Source organism: Rattus norvegicus, chromosome 2 (assembly GCF_021556685.1).
Source record: "Rattus norvegicus strain SHRSP/BbbUtx chromosome 2, alternate assembly SHRSP_T2T, whole genome shotgun sequence".
In the NCBI taxonomy this organism is placed as follows: Eukaryota; Metazoa; Chordata; class Mammalia; order Rodentia; family Muridae; genus Rattus; species Rattus norvegicus.
This window is the reverse complement of record NC_141535.1, coordinates 35,540,243-35,560,638: the sequence shown is the minus strand read 5'-3', so window position 1 is coordinate 35,560,638 and position 20,396 is coordinate 35,540,243. Positions and strand designations below refer to the sequence as shown.

The following is a 20,396-nucleotide window of genomic DNA, read 5'->3' as shown; positions in this document are numbered from 1 at the left end:
GGGTGCCTCGGGGCTTTGGAGACTCAGGAGGCAGAAACAGTTGTCTGCAGTAGTTGGATTTGTTTTGACCTAGTCCCAACCCCACAGGAACCTCTCAGTGGGGTACAGCACGGGGTCAGGCATCTCTTGTCTCCTCCTGGATGGTATCGGGAGAGTTACCATTTGGCATTTCTCCCAGCTCTTGGTTGGGAGTGCGTGCACATACCCACAGACACTCAAAGGAGGCCTGTTTACAACAAAGACCTCTGGCCATGGGGGTGGGGGAAGTGATGAATTTAAATGGACTCTACTATTTGTTCTGGAATGATTCATGTTTATTTAAGTTACCAGCCTCCCTCCTATGAGCAGTCACAAGTTCTGTCAAATTCCCCAGACACCCAAATAACTCCACATTTCAAAACCTTTGTCCTTCCCCACATCCTACCCCAGGGCTGTTGCTTGCCGAGTCTGACAGGTGCATTGTGGGTCAGGTGGCCTGGGTAAGTGGAAGGCCTCTGTCACATTTCTACACTGAGAAATGAGAAGGTCATCTCTGGGGAACTAAAATTTGTGTGGACAGAGAATGTGTTCTTCACGGCATCAGGGAAAATAGTCTGCACCAAAACCTGCTTGTGGTCCTTCTCAAACCATGCCCCGGCCCCTGCTTTGATTATCCATGGAATTTACATCTGTCACGAGTTCTGCTTCAGTTAGAGGACCTCAGTGGAGAGGTTTGGAACCAGAACCAAGTGCAAGGGACTCTCCCCCTTCATTACCTTTCAGAAACATTTGTGACTTGATGTGGACCCGAGCAAGCTTTGGCCAAACTGGGGGTTCAACACCATCCATTCTTTTTAGGCGAGTTAAACGAATTAAAGTGCAGAAGGCATCTCTCATTTTCTGGTCGTAGCTGTAGCAAAAAAGACTTGTTTCTCCATGTATAACTTATATGTATCAGTACCAGAGGGAGAGAAGAGTGACTTCATTTGAGGAAGTGTGACCTCTTATGACAACATTTGTTTTTCAAATGTCACACGGGCATTGGGAGATGTAGTAGTGTAGTCTCTGGAGCATCCTCCAGGCTTCTGTCCTTCTGTCCATCCTGTCCAGTGGAACTATGTTGTTTCTTTCTCAGTGCTCCAACAGTCTTGAGTGCTGGAGTCTGTTCTTTGATTTCCCCTGTGTGAGGAGAGGTTGCTTTAGCATTTACTATGGTTCAAACACTGTTATAAGGGGTTTAAAGATATTAACTTAGATTTATAAACCATGGAATGCTGTTAATAAAAAGACCTACGATGTATAAGAAATATGCATTGTGTTCTTTTGCTTCTATGAAAAGCAACATATATGTATAATATATATTATATATACCACATATATTTTGTACAATTATAATTTTATATAAAATTTAATGTAATTTTTATATAAATTATATATATTTTCTGTCTCTGTCTCTCCATTTCTCTGTCTGTCTGTGTATCTGTCTCTGTCACTGTCTCTCTGTATGTCTTTGTGTCTGTCTGTCTTTGACTTTGTCTCTGTCTCTCTCTGTGTATGTGTGTGTATGTGTGTGTTGCAAGGGGGAGGAAACTTATAGAAAGATGACCAAGAAAACGATGGGTAAGTTATTTCTGAGATGAGAAACTGAGGTTTGAGTATGGTGTAAATAGGAGAGGTTTCACTTCATTGTAATTTACTCTCTTTGAATTATGGTGTGTGTGTGTGTGTGTGTGTGTGTGTGTGTGTGTGTGTACATGTGCATGTTGGTGTGCATGCACGTGTGTGGAGGTCGAAGCTCAGTACTGGGTCTCTACCATTACTCTCTGTGTTAGTTTTTTGAGGTCTTTCACTACATCAGAGGCTCACTAATTTGTTTACAATCGGAACAATGACCTCCATGGATCTCCTTGTCTCTGCCCCTCATCGCACAGTGCCAGGGTGACATGTGCCTACCACTAAGTCAGCTTTTTATGGCGGTGCCGTGGCTCCAAGTCAGGTCTTCATACCTGTGCAGCAAGTATTTTATTGTCTGGGCCTCAGCCCTTGAATCATTTTTTTTTTAAACCACTTGGGAACTATTTCCACTTCCATAAAAACTCACTACATTTGTTTTGAAATGGAGAATGGGAAAGCTTTGTGGGGCAAGATAACTTCATGGATAAGACCTGGGCTGAATCCCAGAGAGAGCAATGCATACAGTACTATGGGAGGAAGGTGGAGTGGTGGGAGGGAGGTAATGAAGAGGGTGGGGGAGGAGGAGGAAGCAGGGAGAGGGAAAGACTACTGCTGGAAATAGCAGCTAAAGTCTTCCAGAGTCAGATTAAAAATGAGGAGTGGGGTTGCACCAGTAACTCATGGCATATGTGTGGTTATGATCCTAAGGTTTTATAACTTAGCGAAACAGGAAGGCCTCACCTTCTCATGCTCCTGGACTCAAATCCCATCGTCAAAACCTCATAAGATAGTATAATCCTCTCTTGGGACACTGGCCATTACACAGTCCTCAAATACATGCAGCAGGAAGTGTCTGCGCTGAGAATGCAGGAGAGTCAAGCCCAGGAAACTCACACTCTTTTTTTTTTTTTTTTTTTTTTTTAATTAACTTGAGTATTTCTTATATACATTTCGAGTGTTATTCCCTTTCCCGGTTTCCGGGCAAACATCCCCCTCCCCCCTCCCCTTCCTTATGGGTGTTCCCCTCCCAACCCTCCCCCCATTGCCGCCCTCCCCCCACAGTCTAGTTCACTGGGGGTTCAGTCTTAGCAGGACCCAGGGCTTCCCCTTCCACTGGTGCTCTTACTAGGATATTCATTGCTACCTATGAGGTCAGAGTCCAGGGTCAGTCCATGTATAGTCTTTAGGTAGTGGCTTAGTCCCTGGAAGCTCTGGTTGCTTGGCATTGTTGTACATATGGAGTCTCGAGCCCCTTCAAGCTCTTCCAGTTCTTTCTTTGATTCCTTCAATGGGGGTTCTATTCTCAGTTCAGTGGTTTGCTGCTGGCATTCGCCTCTGTATTTGCTGTATTCTGGCTGTGTCTCTCAGGAGCGATCTACATCCGGCTCCTGTCAGTCTGCACTTCTTTGCTTCATCCATCTTGTCTAATTGGGTGGCTGTATATGTATGGGCCACATGTGGGGCAGGCTCTGAATGGGTGTTCCTTCAGTCTCTGTTTTAATCTTTGTCTCCCTGTTCCCTCCCAAGGGTATTCTTGTTCCCCTTTTAAAGAAGGAGTGAAGCATTCACATTTTGATCATCCGTCTTGAGTTTCATTTGTTCTAGGCATCTAGGGTAATTCAAGCATTTGGGCTAATAGCCACTTATCAATGAGTGCATACCATGTATGTCTTTCTGTGATTGGGTTAGCTCACTCAGGATGATATGGAAACTCACACTCTTAAAGACAGGACGTTCATTCGAAACGCTGCCGAGCACACCCAACCGTTTGACACTGGGACACGACATCGGTGTGTACAAAATTCACGGCTGAGAACTGCACAATCAAGTTTAAGAGTCATGTCTTAAATAATGTTTCTGATTTCGTATTGGAAAGCGCTCACAACTATCCTTAACCACATGCTGCCACACGTAGCCCATGGCCACAAGTTGCACACGTAACTCAGGTACAGAGATGCAGGGTGATGGGGTTCCAGAGAAGAAAAGGACCATGCTAGTCAGGAGCAACTGGGATGATGGGTAGGGGTTTGTCGCTTTGTGCTTTGGGGAGAGGAAAAGGAGCCTAGCTCATGCAGAGGGTGGACTAAGCATTGAGACAAAGCTGTGTTTAGGGAACCAATAGGTGCTTGTGACAGTTCTAGGGCAGGAGGACAGGAGCATAGGCTGTGGGGGTGGCAGAGTCAGTGCATAGGGTCTTATGTCCCATTTTATGTAAGCTGAGGGAAGCCACGGTCCCAGGCTACAGTGGAGTAAAAAGCTGACCAACCAGAGCTGGGAAAGGCATTTGGAGGTGGAAGGAGGCTATAGTGAAGCTAATGAGGGTCGTCCTAGTCCTATTAACCTGGGAAGGAACTAGGGGGCGGCTACTCAGTACAATTGATCACCGGGCACAGAGAAGTGGTTGTGACTGGGGGAGTCAGGAAACAGAAAGCAGCTGGTGCAGTTTGAGTCTGTTCGTTCAGAAGGACAGGAATGAAGACATTTAGTGATACCTGGGGTAAAGGAAGAAGAGTCAACATGGGATTTGGACGTTTTACACTATCTGCGCCAGTTCGAGACTAGAGCTGAGGAGAAGTGTAGGAAGGGAGGGTGAAACAAGTTCTGTACTAGAGAACAGAGGCTTTTTACAGGAGGGTTTTAAAAAGGAAGATCACGTTAGATAAACAGAGGGGCTGGGGAGATGGCTCAGTTGGTAAAACGCTGCTCACAGCACGACCAGCATAGAAACTTGCATCACCTGTACTTACGTGGGCCCTCTAGGGGGCGCTATAATCTCGGCATAGGGAGAAGGACTGATTGGACTGGCGAAGCAGAAACAGGTCTCTGGCTGGCCAGCCTAGCTAAATAAGTGAACTCCAGTGAGAGGCCCTGCCTCAAAAAAAGGTGAAGAATAATAACAAAGTTACCCCTGACGTCAACTTTGGCCTCCACGTGAGCTCACATACCCGCTCGCCCTGCTCCCCACATACACACATCCCATGCATTAGAACAACAGCAAAAGAGGTGTTAGAGAAGGCAAGACGACTGGGTGATGAAGACAGGGTGATGAAGGGCGGTTACATAGCTCCAATTCTTGGTTTAACAAGGAGTCTGCCATGAGGCAAGTCACTTGCCCAGGAGGAATGGAGGGCTGAGGTGAGAGAAAGGCCTTACAAAGGCTCTGGATGGTTTGGAGAACCTATTCGGGAGAGCGTTGGCTGAAGAGAATATAGTTTGCAAATGGCGGGACTACAGGACAAAGTCAAACACAAGAGACGTCTCATTTGGCTCTCAGGATTAAAAAAAATGCATTCAGTTCATTGAATTTTTAAAATTGGTAGATTTTACATAAAAACCCATAGTTGGTCCCTGCGCGATCTAGCCTTCCAAGGCCTGGTTCCTCTGGAGACTGTTGTTCCATGAATCCCAGCCCTCCAGAAGAATAACCAGTACTCTTCCCTGCCGATCTATCTCTCCAGCCCCTATTTGGATTTTTTTTAAATCATAGCAATTAGAAAAGCAAACACACACACACACACACACACACACACACACACTTCTGTTTCATGTTGTTGATTTTTATTAACTAACGCCCGGGGCTTTTTGAATCTAGATTTACAAATCATATAAATCTACAAACATTTCTTAGCAGTGTCTGTCAAATTTTCATGCAAGACAAATATTGTATTTTCTGAAAAAAATTGAGAAAGGTTGATAGCAGTTTTTTCTTAAATGTTTGATAGAGTTTATAAAGTTATATGAACCTCTGCCTTGCTATGTGGGAAGGTTTTTTTAATGGTAAATTTAATTTTCTAAGTAGAAAATGATAGATGAGTTTATAGTAAAACTAGTAGACAGATGATAGACTTTCACATTTATTGCTGTGTTTAGGTTTTTCATCTTATTTAAATTGTCAAGTTTGTTCATGACTAACTTTTTTATATGCCCTTAATAATGGTCACGGAAATATGCCAACCTTCTCTCTTTAACTCGGGCAGGGACTGGACTATGCCAACAGTCTCCCTTTAACTCTGGTAAAAAGTCTCTCTTTATCTCTGGTAGGACAATTCATGCTTTTAATTTCTTTCCCTTGTTTGATTTTCTAGAATTTTCAATTTTTTGTTTACTACCCGATCTTTCTAGATTAGATTTAGGCTACTTTCAGTTTTGTTTGTGCTAAGATGCTCGATTCCATGGTGTGCTGAGATTACAAAAGCTGGTAATGACAAGAGTTAATCATAACCAAGTTTTTAAACTCTCCAGTGGCAGGGTGCTGCATCATCCCTCAAACAGGCCACGTCTAATCTCCCAAGTAACACTGCTATTGGAGATTTCAAAAGGTCAGTACCTTGCCTAGTGCTGCATCAAGAACTGGCTTTACAGTCAGGAACTGGATTTATAGCTACAGATCACTTCTGAATCCAGTGATGATGGCCACGTCACTCATAGGCGGCAGAGACCTGCACATCTGTTGCCACGGCAATGGCCATATATTCCTGGTGTCTATTTGGTTTACTTTACCTCCCACCTCTACATGCGAGCGGTTGCATCACAGCCTAAATAAAAGGCAGACGCTTCCTCACCTTCGCCCCTTCTCTCTCTTTTCCCCCTTTGCCCCTTTCTCCCACAATAAACTTCTCTCACATGGAACGACATTGGCCTGGTGTGGTCTGTCAGGATGCGAGCCGCAATCGCATCACAGGGTCACACAACCGCCAGTGGCTTAGTGAGAACTTGGAGCCATAGCTTCCCAGGACATCATGTTACCTCTCCACAGGGGTTAGACGTTACCCAGCTCAGGTGAAAGACTTGAATTTTGTTGTCTTCAGGCTGTGACTCCTAGAGTCATTCACTAATGAGCTCATCAGAGAGAATGTGCCCCTGTCTCTGGCAGGACCCATCCCTTCTAATTTAAACCTCTGCTCAACACTAAGCCTTTCTCAAAAAGTGATTGCTTACAGAGCTTACATGGTGCCAATAAGATGTTGTACACAGGGCACGTCTTCAGATAAGACCCAAGAGCATATTTCTCTTCTTAAAGACAAGCAGCTGGTTTACAAGTGCTTATTCACTGTGTAAAAATCATGTTTTACTGATTTATACTTGTCTAGTTCCCAAAGCACACCAGGCAAGCACAAAAGAGCATACACAATACTGTGCTTCATATATCATACATGCTAACCTTTATAAAAACAACAAGAAACAGAACCACAAGCTAAAAGCTATTATTCTTTTCCAAATTCACAAGATGAGGAAAGAGTAGGTTCAAATTCATGACCTCTTTCTCCAACTCCACTGGCCTATGTTGTTATTTATACCACAGATGAAAGAAAACACTCCATAGGCCAGTGGATTATCTCTGTGGGTGAAGGTGTTCCTGTGCAAGCCTGGGGACTTGAGCTCTGTCCCTGGAACTCACACCAAGGAGGAGGGAGAGAACTGATTTTAAAAAGCTGTCCTCTAGTGTTCACATGCATGTTGTGGTATGTGAACACACATACACACACATATACACATACACATACTCATACACACATGTACACATACATACACACATACACACATATACAATATACACATACACACATACACATATATGCACATGTACATATACACACACATATATACACACATACACATACACACACATACACATATACACATATATACAAACATACTCCACATACTCTACACACACATATACACACATATGCATACACACATATACACATGCTCATATACACATACACACATATACACATATACACATTATACATACACACATACACACATAAACAAAAAGCACACACATATACATACGTACACACATATACATATACACATACATACACACAGACATATACAGAAATGCACACATACATATACACACACACATATATATACACACACATATATATACACACACATATACGCACATATACACATATATATATACACACACACACATACGTACATATACATACACATACTGCTTTTAAAGAATGGAAAAGAATTCGAATAATAAATCATGCAAAGTTGTTTATAATATCAATGTGTCAGTTACCAAATTCCTCTGTTGTAGTCATTTCTTTTGAAATAAGTATTGAAATTTGCCCCGAGCCTTCTGGTACAAAAGTCAAACTTAGAGTGGCAAACTTGATGAGTAATTTTTCACCAAGTAACATTCATATTGTAAATCAATGAGTACTTAATTCCATTTCAAAATGTTTTTAAAGTGGGTTGTGTAAAGTACTAAGAAGGGCTGACATGGCTACAAGGGAACCGGATCCCATGTAGCCTTGCTGCCTTGCCGGACAGGCCATACTTGAAACTCTGAAGATAATCTCAGCAGCTCACAGAGAAATCTGTCAGTCAAAAGGACCATGTAACACGTACGCAATACAACGACCACATACCGACCCTGATTTTGTGGTTGTGGCTTTTCGTCTCCATTTCAGGATTTTAAGGTCTTTGCAAGTGGAAACCCCTCTTCTAGATCTTGTGATCTTTGCAGGGAACTCAGTGGGATCAAGCCCATTGACTAGCTACTAAACAGTGGTAGACAGCTAAAAGTGCTTTGAGGCCACAAGAGGAGACGCCCACGAGTAAACATAGGAGAGAATGAAGATGACATAAGGCGCCTGGCAGGAGACACTGGTTGTGTAAGAGGAAAGGACGCTGGGCAGTCTGGCTGCCTGCACAGGACTTCCCACTTCTGGAGAAATTACAGCACTCTCCACCTTTCAGCCTGGCCCCCTCCACCACGCTCAGGGCAACAGGGGTATGAAGAAGGTTCTAAAGCAGTGGTGATCCACCCTGATTCCAGGTTGGGGTGGATATTCTGCCAGAGACTTGTTTTTTGAGCCACCAGACAGGCTGTCTCCTGAGATCTGACCCAAAATGGAACTTGGAGGAGAATCAGCTGGCCTCTATTCAAACCAGACAAACTCAAACAATGCTAGGAGCTGGGGAGGGACCTCAAGACCCACAAGAAATGCTTACTTCCCTTCAGCCTGTGGTACAGAAGCGTTTAGTTGAATCAGCAAGTGTGAGAGGCTGTATGGACCCTTCGCTACTTAGAATATGAATATAATGTCTTTGGTGGGCATGGAGAATAGGTAAAACATTTAAAAAGAGTGAAATTAAATGTTATTACAAGCCATGTGGACGTGTCATAGACCACGAGGGAACATGGCAGAAGTCTATTCACCATCTAAAATGGCTTAGCACATTATCCAGATCCCTCTGAAAAGTCCTAAGCATGGCCTTTGCTATGATCAGCACTCTTGGTAGGATGGCGTTTTCAAAGGTGGAAATACTGGACAGGAAGGTTGACAAGGGTGAAGTAAACACTGGCAAGTTTATTTTGGACACAGGAGTGCTAATGTTGATGGCCATCACGGTGGCCCCTTGGACATGGTCTCCAGTCCTATGCTATTGTTCAGCCTCCTGTCTGCATGTGGGCAGGAAGCGTTTGACTAATGCCCAGTGGCCAGGTGAATTCTATAGCCTCTTCATCTCTCTGCCTCTGTTTCTCTCTCTCTCTCTCTCTCTCTCTCTCTCTCTCTCTCTAATTCTATCTGTTTTTCTCTATGCAGTATTCTCTCATACATGCATCTATAAGAGAGGTGGGGGGAGGGAAAGAGAGGGAAAGAACGAGCACAAGAAGGAAGAGAGAATGGGTTTAACTTCCAGACCTTGAAGGGAAAGCTGCTCCCTTAGTGAAAGGCAAACAACACGAGGTCAACACGCTCTGGAATGCAGGATTGTTTGTCACTGGTCAGCTGTAGGTCGCTGTGTTTACAGGGTATTTTACCAAACCAAACCAACAAGGATGTTTGCTATTAACTCTAGGCTCTAGCCATAAAACCAGAAGGTGAAAGATCAGGCTCATCTGTTTGAGCCTCAGCACCCAGCTCTGCCTTGGGAACAATGGTGCCTCAGATCAAGACACTTAAATTCACTCAACACATGGTAATTTGCCACATTGGGAATGCAAAAAGCGAAAGATTCAAGCCCCTTAACTCTTGCAAGAATCATGTCAGGGATTAGCTAAATAATGTTGATGCCTTTTGTTTGTTTGTTTGTTGTTAAACTGATTTCCCTCTTAATCAAATCTCTCTTCGTGAGTAGAAGCTAGTTAAGGATTTTCCCGAGAAAAGGTTGAAGATACTGGTTTCAATCTTGAAGGAGGCAGAGAAGTTTTGCCAGGGCTGCAAGCAGTCTGAGAGACAGGAGTAAGGGAGAGGCGTGAGGAGCAGGGCACTCAGAGAACATGGTTAAGTATGGGCGTATGGGCGAGCAGGGTGGGGACCAGGACGGTAGGGCTGAGCTCAGGGAGACTCACACATGCCTCAGTAGAGGAAGGGAAGCCAGGGAAGAGTGCTGGGCAGGCGGCGGTTAGGGCCATGTTTGTTTACCCAGGTATCAGGGTTGCCACCGCATGCTTCAAATGGTTCTGTGTGAGGAGAGAGGGCTAGTTTACAGTAGATGCTGATGGGGTGACCCTGAGGAATTGGTAGGCCCAGAGATCCTCAAAGCAGCTGTGGGTATGGTAAGGGGACAGCAAGAAGCAAGAGTAAGATGGTGGTCAGTCGGCTTTGAGCGAATCCCCGGGCAACAGGGCCACCGTCTCGTTAGAGGACCAGTCCTCCAACAAGAGTCTCCAGTGACTTAGTTTGCGAAGAACGCATGGAGTAGGTGTTGCGCTGGTTAGTTTTGGAGACACTGGCAAGAGGGAACCACAATTAAAGGATTGCTTTCGTTAGATTGACCTTTAGGCATCTCAGTGTTGGATTTTCCTGATTAACGATTCAGGAGGGAAGGTCCAGCCCACTGTGGGCGGGGCCAGCTCTTAGGAGGTGGTCCTGGGGGTCTATAAAAAAGCAAATGGAGCAAGCCCGACACAGAGTCAGGAAGCAGTGTTCCTGCATGGTCTCTGCTTTAGTTCCGGCCTCAAGTTCCTGCTCTAACTTCCCTCCATATTAGACTGTAAACTGTATATCAGATAAACCCGTTCCCTTCCCAGGTTTGCTTTAGTGAGTGTTTTCTCACAGCAACAAGAAAGCAAAACGATTCCCAAGTGTGCTCAACACACTCAATCCCGAGGAAGGACCACGCCAACTTTTACCGTGGATACAGGAACGCATTTGAAGCGACTGAGCGAGAGACAGCTTGAAGATTTTGTTCATTGCTGCTTATCGCACTGTGTTACCTAATTTCTTTGATCCCCAGATCGCTAGAAGCAAGATAGTAACAGCAGCTTCTTTATAGTGTCTACAGAAGGATTTGATTAAAGATGCAGAATGATTACTAAGTCTGCCCAGGTATACGTCCAGTGTCTGCTGGTGTTGTTGAAATGTCCCCTGCAGTCTTAGGTATTGCAGCCCTAGTCCACAGGTTGACGGGTGTTTGAACACGAGTCCCTAACCTCAGCCTCGGTTGTGCATTTATCTCTGATGACTTCGTGTTTAAACGGGCTGTTAAGGAGCCTGTCTTTGAGGACCTATCTTGACCCCAAACCCTTCCTCTGTTTTGTTGTTGTCTGTGGCTTTTGTGCTTTGGCTTTGCGGCTGCTATGAAGTGAGCCGCCCCCACCACATGCTTCAGCTATCAGGACCCCCAAAGCTGACTGCAAACTAAATCTACTGCAGAGAGGCAGGAGGCAAAGGACCCTCTCTTCCTTTAGCTGGCCTTCGCCAGTATTTTGTCTCAGTGCTGACAGCTATACAATTCAATTGCTCTTGTCCCTGTACCCCAAGGAGACAAACCTCTAGAGAGACTCTTTCTCCTTCCTGCCTTAGTTACTAATGAGTTTTATCATTCATTGGCAGTCCTGCTGCAAAGCAAAAGGCCCCCCTCCCATTTACCTTCATCAAAGGCAATTTTGCATGGTTATTGTCTTAGTGAGGGTTTCTATTCCTGCACATAACATCATGACCAAGAAGCAAGTTGGGGAGGAAAGGGTTTATTCAGCTTACACTTCCACATTGCTGTTCATCACCAAAGGAAGTCAGGGCTGGAACTCACACAGGGCGGGAACCTGGAGTCAGGAGCTGTTGCAGAGGCCATGGAGGGATGCTGCTTACTGGCTTGCTTCCCCTGGCTTGCTCAGCTTGCTTTCTTATAGAACCCAGGAGCACCAGCCCAGGGATGGCACCACCCACAATGGGCCCTCCCACCCTTGATCACTAATTGAGAAAATGCCTTATGGCTGGATCTCATGGAGACATTTCCTCAAGGGAGGCCCCTTTTTCTATGTGATAAGTCCAGCAGTTATTTTGTTGTTGTTGTTGTTGTTCTTGGTTGGGAGAGAGGGTATGTCTATAAATGCACACATCCCATTCAGAAGTTAAATTTGACCCGAAGGTTCCAAGTCCTTTTTTTCCCCTTGCCTCCACTGGGGAAACTTGGTGTGGAACTGATGTGACCCAGGCACAGAGCACTGAGTCTTTCTCCTAATTCACAGGCACATCTGATCCTGGATTAAATCTGGGACTTGATACTCCACAGCCAGATCCCCTGTCATTGCCTGGTAACCAGCTGGCTGAAAGCAGGCTTTCTGTGAACACTGAGTTTCTAAATCATGCTACCCTTTCTTCAAGTCACGAGGCAGGGAGACCGTGGATTAATTTAGACCCTCCACACCAAGGAAAAGCACACGTTCGGGGAGGAGTTAATTTCTCCAAGGCTACGGGAGTTTTCTTTGCCTTTCACTTGACATGGAAATGCCTTTTACACATTTGAGGTGCGCCTGGCATCCTTTGGCTTACTGCCTCGTCCTTTAAAGGGCCCACTGCCCAAGAATATGCCACCTAGCCGGCGCCCCGCCCGAGTCCCTGCACTCAGAGACGTCTCTGAGTTTTCCAAGGCAAGCATTTCTGATTGGGAATAAATCAGTGGCCTAGCCTGTGTCCCAGTATATTATCTGCAGAGAAATAAATTTCTGCAACTAAAAACCGAACATAAAAATGAACCAACCAACTAACCAAACAAACAAACAAAAAAACCAGATAATAGCCCAAATGGAGTTTCCCAACTTTTTAATAACTAATTGTTCTAAAACTAGAGATAGTGGAGACGACTCAGCTAGTAAAGGTGTTTGCTGACAAATCTAAAAACCTGCCTTTGAGCCTGTGTGGTAGAAGGGCTGACTGCCATCAATTCACCAATTGTCCTGGGTCCTCCACATGTATCTCATAGCATGAGCATGATCTCTCTCTCTCTCTCTCTCTCTCTCTCTCTCTCTCTCTCTCTCTCTCACACACACACACACACACACACACACACACACACACAGAGAGAGAGAGAGAGAGAGAGAGAGAGAGACAGAAAGACAGAGAGACAGAGACAGAGAGACAGACAGAGGGGGGAAGTTGATAGACTAGTATAATAAATTTATGACCAACCACCTACACTCAATACTTATTCATATTTTGACATTTTTTGCTATTTCTATTTATGTGCCCATTTGAGTGTGTGCACAACCTCGTAACAATTCATCCTAAACCTATTTCAGCACCTGTCTTTACAAAATAAAAACGCTCTCCCACATAGCTCCAGTACTGTTACCATTCCCAAGCAAATTCAGAATAATTACCTGATATCATCCAACATTAATCTGCACTTTAATCCCTCTGCGTGGCCTTAGAAGTTGGGTAATATGTTTGACTACCATCAGTTTTATGCCTTTTAGGAAAGATGGGTCCTCCTCTCTTCAGTTTCAGTGGCACTGCCTCCTTAGTTCATTTACGCCAGCTGTCCTATAGACATAGCTGTCATGTGGCCTTCAATGAGCAGTGTCTGGAAGGGGCAGGGAAGGAGGGTGCTGCATAACGCAGTGTAACAGAGAGAATAAAGGTCTGCATCTCACTCAGAATGGAGGGTCATGTCTCCCTGAGGTCATACAGTATGTCTCCGACCCCCTCTCAGCCCCTAGGAATGTCCTTACCACCATCCCAGCATTCTTGCTTCTCTACAAACGCTGAGTGCCTGCCCAGCCTGAGTCTCTGCCCCTCTTTCTGTGTAGGACAGCTGGTCCCTCCCTTCCAGCAGGAGGGTCTCAATGGCACCTATCCTTCCTTGAACCCCGTGTGGGGAGTCAGTTGCAAACTACCCTCCAGTGTGCATTTTCATCCCAACTTCTGTCTTTTTCCAAAGATTTATTTATTTTTGCATTTATGTACATATGTGTATATATATGTATATATATATTTGTGTGTGTGTGTGTGTGCACGCACCTGCATGAGTTTGCGTACCACATGCATGTAGGAGCCTCCAGAGACCAGAAGAGGTCACCGAATCCCTTTGAACTCCAGCTACAGGCAGTTATGTCCCACCATGTGGGTATCGAGGAGCAAGCACTGTTAACCACTGAGCCATTTCTAGAGCCCCTAAACCCGGCCTTTCTATACATTTCTTTTCTCCAACTGATGACTTGTCTCATTCCTTAGGAGTTATGCATTCCAAAGACAGGGCTTTCGTGTGACTTGTTCTCTGTTACACCTTCAGCTGCAAAACCAGTGTCTGGATCCATCAAAGTCATGACTATTTATTAAAAGGCACAACTGAGCTCCAAACACTGCAGAGAACCGGTGTGTTAGATAGACCTCTGTGCTCACGTGACCCAGACATCCATTCCCTGCTGCCTTTGGCCTGTGGTAAGGCCTAAAGCCAAGGCCAGCTGCATTTCTCAGCCCGCTAGACCCTCTGTAAAACAATTTTGTCTCTGGCTTGAAAACAATCCCTCAGTGACTCCCAGTAAAAAAGTATTCTGTAAAAGAGAACTAAGTTGCACATACGTTTTTGAAATGCGAGCTTCACTAAGTCGCATTTCCTTGCACCATGCATCTAACTTCTACTTTGTTCTCTTTCAGCTTTTAAAAGGATGTTTCTGAGATGCTAGGGTGATTTTCAACTGCTAAGTGGTCGTGATCTGTAGCCGGGAAAAGAAAAGAAAGACAAGACAAAACAAAACAGAACAACAACAACAACCCTTGTGTGCTCATTTCAGTTCTCACCGTAATCCAATGTAGTGATACTATTTTAATACTCATCTTGCAAATGAGGAAATTGAGTTTATTCAGAGTCACCCAGAGGAATTGCAGTTCCCCCTTAAATGCTACGTCCCTTTCAAGAGAGGGTTCAGTTCCTTAAAAAGTAAAACACCTTTCTAAATTCCTTTGCGCTTAGTAGGATGTCTGTGGGTAGGGAAAAAAAAAAGATCTTACACATATGTATGTATATGGACACTGTTTTCGGCCAAAATAGGTGAAGACGTGTTTATGAAAATGAAATATTTCTAAGTAACTTTATGGTCATTGCAGCATTTAGCTACACAATGCTCTCAATACCGTAATTGATAAAAGAGCCTCCTGGCTAATGGAGATCCAAGGAATTCTGTGTGATTGGCACTCCTCACCGTCTGCCAGTAAATGGATCACACCTTTGGAGGCATGGGTAGCGGGCTTATCTGGGAGTCCATAAATTACGTCTTCATTTTTATATGAATCAATTATTTAAGTTATCTTTTTGTGGTGGTGTATCTTGAACTCAAGACCTCATGCAAACCGGGTTTGAATCCCTGGACTCTACCCGCATAGATTATTAGTTAATTACAGACTACGGGAGTATCATCAGCATGCGGAGTTTGTCGCCAGTATAACGTTAATATTTTTGCGACACTTAACGATGCCGCAGATATTTTAGTATATTACTCGTGTTCAAGTTACTATATGAGACCGATGCCAGTTATCATCTCCACAATCAGATCTTGCTGTTTAACATGTTGAGAAAGAAAGAGGTCCATTAGTCGAACGCACAATTTTACTCTAGAATATCTTGACTGATAGTCGTAGTTCCATATGGGTTTCATGCATCCAAATGCATACTTTAAAAAAATACTAGGAAGAAATTCCCACAGATGATCTGAACAAGTGTTTCTTAAGAGATAATGTCGAACATGCCAACAACCATATGAAAAACGATCATCAAAGGAACCAGATAAAAAAAACCACGGTGAGATATCCTCTAGTGCCCATTACAACGGCTTTTACCCAGAACCAGTGTTGGTCAGGATGTGGAGATTGGGGACTTTTAAATACTACTGGTGGCAATGCAAACCAGGCAGCCATTATGAAGAACAATGTAGACATCCCTGAAAAAAACCAGAGCTAGCTATCCAGCTGTTCGTGCTGTTAAAGAACTATTCAGTATGTTTTAGGGTATGCGTGTTTGTGAGTGTATAAATACTCCATGTACATACCTGGTGACCTCAAAGGCTGAAAGAGGGTTTCAGATCCCGGTGGAATTGGAATTGCAGACAGTTGTGAGGTGCTGTGTGGGTGATGGGAAGCAGAGCAGTAAGTGGGTCTATCTCTACAGTCCCATGATCCTGCTACCTTCCTCCCGGGTACAAATCTAATGACACTGAAATCAGGATGCCGAGGACACATCTGCCCTTGGATGCTTACTGAGGCACTGTTTAGAAGTGTGGGTCACTGTCCTGGCTGTTCATCACCTTGAGGCTATCAGTGGGGGTGGGGTGGGACTCAGGACATTTTCTAAGAAACATGGAAGTAGAGGTCCAGAGAGTTCATTGGTACCTTAATCTCTCCTTTGTCCCTGTGTCTGCTGTCACTCTCTGTGTGTTGGTGGTTGTCACAGACTTATCCTCCATTGGCGCATCTGTGTCTCTTGTTCTTTTCGGCATACATGTACATTGAAGGGAGCATTGAATTACTTTGTTTTGCCAGTGTAAGTTGAGAAAGTCAGCTTTGCTTGTTGTATGCCCATCATTCATGTTCTGCAGATACTAAAGTGATTGATTTTCTTCTGTACCGAGTGGGGAAAGTCTAAATTTCTGGGTTGAGTTCTGGTGTTAGTCTCCTTGAATTATCATTCTGCCTCCCAGAACAAAAGGGCCGTGGAGGTTGCCTATGGTTTAAATTATTTCTAGCTGGCATTGTAATGCATGGTGGACACAAAATAATAAATAACAGACCTTTGCTTGCACAAATGTCTCTGATGGATGAAGCCTTGCTGTGGTTCTCATTTAGCCTTGTGTTAAATTTAGCCACATTTCTCTGCATGTTTACAGAAAATCAGGTTGTATGTTTTGTGAATTGAAATGTTTGACAGGATTGACTTACTTTCATCCTGGGATCACCAAAACACACAAACGTGAGCTCAGGAAATGGCTCAGCTGGTAAGGGGCTTGCTATGCAAGCGTTAGGACCTGAGTTCTGATCCCTAGCTCCTGCATAAAAGCCAGGTTTGTCCACAGACACCTGTAATCCGAGAACTCAGGGAATGAGCAGACAGAAAAAGGCACATTGTAGGGGCTTGTTGACTAGGCTAATTTACCTGGAGCAGAGAGCTCCAAGTTCAATGAGAGACCTGTATAAAAAAAATTATGGTGGAGTGGAATAGAAGGAAATACTTAAAGCCAGCTTGCACACACATATGCATTGCATGTCTATACTATACTGTACTATACTATACACACATGCACATGCACACGCGTGTGCGAGTGCGCGAGCACGCGCACACACACACACCCCACAACCAAACAAGAAACGAATAACAGAAAAAAGATGAATAAACTTGGATTTGCTTCTAAAATTCCCGAGATGATCTAAACTCCATGGTGTCCGCTTTCTTAAAAGCAAAACAATAACTCGTATTCCTTTTCAGCTCTTCCTGGAGCTCTGATGCCAGTGGACAGAACACAGTGTGCTTGGGATGGGGTCCAGGGTGCCATGACCGAGGACGACCTGCCCTGCTCCTCAACCTCATGGCTGCTCATTTCCCCACACGTCTATATAAACCTTTCTAGAATGTTTTCATTGCATTTTTACATGCGCTCCAATCTTTGTGCAAAGGTGACTTTCCCTTCTTGGTACTTCCTTGAGTTAGGAGCCCATTGGTTTATGGAAACCCCTTTATGGCACTGCTCAAGTTTTGAAGACAGGTCTTACGCTAGCCTCCGTTCATTGCTGTCTATGCAATGGAAGAGAATTCATGTTCTCCTTGCCACTGAAGGTGTTAATCTGAATGCACTGAAGTCTTCTGCATAAGCCGGTTAACAAAGGGACTCCATCAGTATTGTCAGAAGCATCTCTGGTAGTAAAGGAGTTCTGCAGCCATACTATGCTCAGTGCTGGTGTTTGGGGATGATGGTACAGTAGGGATTAAACTTTCCCTGCTGGGTGGGCTATGTTTGTGTCCTTCTCTATGTTCTCCCAGCCTGCCGCTTGACTGCGGTCTCCGCTCTGAATGGTCTATGCAGGTGTGACTCATGGGATCCCTCTTGCAGGTGTATCACAGAATTTTTGGGTACTGATGTGGAGTTTCAGGCTGTGGCTGACCTGACTTCTGCCTCGTGTTCAAACTGGACACGTGAGCAGATTAGATCCACATAGGGCAATAAGGAGAGGAAGTGTACCAACATGTCTGTCCTACACTCTTCAGGAAGCTATACCAAGAACCATTCCTCAAAGAAGCTCACAGTAGCCCAGGAGGAAGGATCCTTGGTTGTCCATAGCCAGTAACCAACTCAGCTGAAGACCCTGTATTGGCTCTTCCCGGTTCGCTATTTTAATTTGCCTTGTCCTCTACTTGTTTCTTCAAATCAGTTCCAAAAATAAAGCATCTCCTTTCGGGCTCTGCTTCTGGGAAGAGCCCAGACTAAGCTAATTTAAATCAGCTTCACTCCATTGCATTTTTCCTCTTAAATTTGGAGATGTTTGGAAACTATTTGCAAGTCTTATAAAGTACACACTAAATAAAGGTGGCACGAAAAACAAGTAAATAGGACAGTGCCCCGCATGTTGTACATAAATGCTCTATAAAGTAGGAATTGTGTTGTGAATTAGACTCTCCCCCATTCTTCGGTTGGGAGACAGACTCAGACAATTGCTTGGTTTTGTAAAAACATGTCTCCGTAATTCTACAGCTGTGCTTAGACGGTAACTGAATAGTAATGTTTTGATCACAGCTCCACAGATGGTGAGGCTCCAGAAGACACATGTCTCTTCAGTAGAGGGGCTGTGCATGAAGCTGGGCTTATCAGTGGGCTCTGAGTACTTTGGGGTGCATGTCTAGACCTGTGTGTGTATATCTTTCTTTAAAATGGTCTCTCTCTGTCTCTGTCTCTGTCTCTCTGTCTCTGTCTCTGTCTCTCTCTCTCTCTCTCTCTCTCTCTCTCTCTCTGTGTGTGTGTGTGTGTGTGTGTGTGTATAAGTGTATATGTGGAGGCCAGAGAGGGTTTCAGATGGCCTGAGGCTGGTTATAGATGGTTGTAGGCTACCCTACTTAGATGGATGCTAGAAACCAAACTTGTGTTTTCTGAAAGAGTAGATAGTGCTCTTCTTGAACTATCTCTTCCTCCCTATATCTATTTTTCTACAAGTACACAGTTTCGATTCCAATGGAATTACTTAAATATCACAGTTCTTGGGTCACAAATAGGAAAAGAAGACTTTGGAAATGAAAAGTATGGTGGGCAACCGGTTTGGCACTGGAGACAGAAATCACATCATTTTTGTACCCTGTGCCCCTGGAAAAGGCATACGGTCATTCACCAGCTGGTTTACAGTAGAGGCAAAGCCAGAGTTCAGGCTTTTGAGTCCCTTCTCAGGGTCTTTCCAGATACTACACTGCCCTTCCTGAATGGCCTTTCTGCTGAACTGGAGGTCAGTGAGCTTTCCTCATGTGAGGGCCCAGGCACTAAACAATCAGGGCTTTGCAGGCAGCGCCGCTCTGGGGCAGCTACTCACCTCTGCGTGGAGTGAAGTCGGGTGTGGGAGACTAATGTGAACGATCAGGAACACGCTCTGAAAAGACGCAGTCCTAAACACAGGAGAGGCCCTGACTTTGGCCAGTGGGTCACCCTTTGTCGGTCCAAGTTTCATAGCAACATACGGCAAATTCCGCTTGGTGATCACCCAGGGGCCATTGGATCTTAGAGAATTAAAGTCTCCAGCCTGACGCTGAGAGTTGCTATGACATGGCGGTCCCCGCAGGACCGGGCTTCCTTCCAGGTTTTCATATGCACAGACTCCGAGTCAGCATCCAGGAGAGGGGGCCTGGCCCACTCTAGTTTCCAGAAGGAATCGAAAATTCTCTTCCTGTGCAGATAAAGGAACAATTATACCACAGGGGACTTACTGGAAAGTAAAGCAGGCTCACCAGGAAGCAGCAGGAATCTGCTTCTCAGTCATATTCTCTGCAGTCTGGCCCAGAGTCTGCCAGACCCGGAAAGGTCAGCTGGGATCACTGGCAGACTTGGAAAACTTCCAGAACCTTCGCTCGTGGGATGACGCACGGGGGTTTGTCAATTTCCGTGGCCCACTCAGGACTTCCCGTGGCTCATCCAGCTATCTTATCCTCTTCAGGTTCAAGCACACGGGTCTCTATAGTTTTATCCTCTGCTGTTCTGTCAAAGCTACGCCATTTACTGTGTACAAATGTGACTTTTGAGTCCTTTACCCCATGCTTTCTTTGCGGATTTCTTGTCGACGTTTGAGAAAGTAAAAAGCAATTGTCTTTTACAGAGAAGGTCAAAGCTAGGAGTTTGGGCGAAACCCAATGTCTATTGCAATGGGACTGGATGTTTATCTGTGTGCTTATGCATACGCATGCGTGCAGAAAGTTATGCATGAACCTCAGCTTGCCTGTTAAATTAGGTCACCTTTTCCAAAACCTCCACTTAGGGAGGGCCCTTTCAGCAGCTTGGGGGCTCCTAAATAGACGAGTGACTGCAT

At 44.7% G+C, this 20,396-nt stretch overlaps 1 long non-coding RNA gene across 5 annotated transcripts; it reads right to left on the bottom strand.

Annotated features, from left to right (window-relative positions):
• Positions 1 to 292: 292 nt before the first annotated feature.
• Positions 293 to 19,879, bottom strand: LOC134485590 (uncharacterized). Of its 5 annotated transcripts, XR_015670616.1 has the most exons (6): positions 19,410 to 19,879; positions 15,896 to 15,966; positions 14,433 to 14,566; positions 13,232 to 13,434; positions 2,395 to 2,511; positions 293 to 1,158 (listed from the first exon to the last, which is right to left on the bottom strand). It is a non-coding gene; the product is annotated as an uncharacterized LOC134485590 (long non-coding RNA). The 5 variants fall into 5 exon arrangements; XR_015670617.1 differs by lacking the exon at positions 13,232 to 13,434; XR_015670615.1 differs by lacking the exons at positions 13,232 to 13,434; positions 14,433 to 14,566.
• Between the last annotated feature and the right edge of the window lie 517 nt (positions 19,880 to 20,396).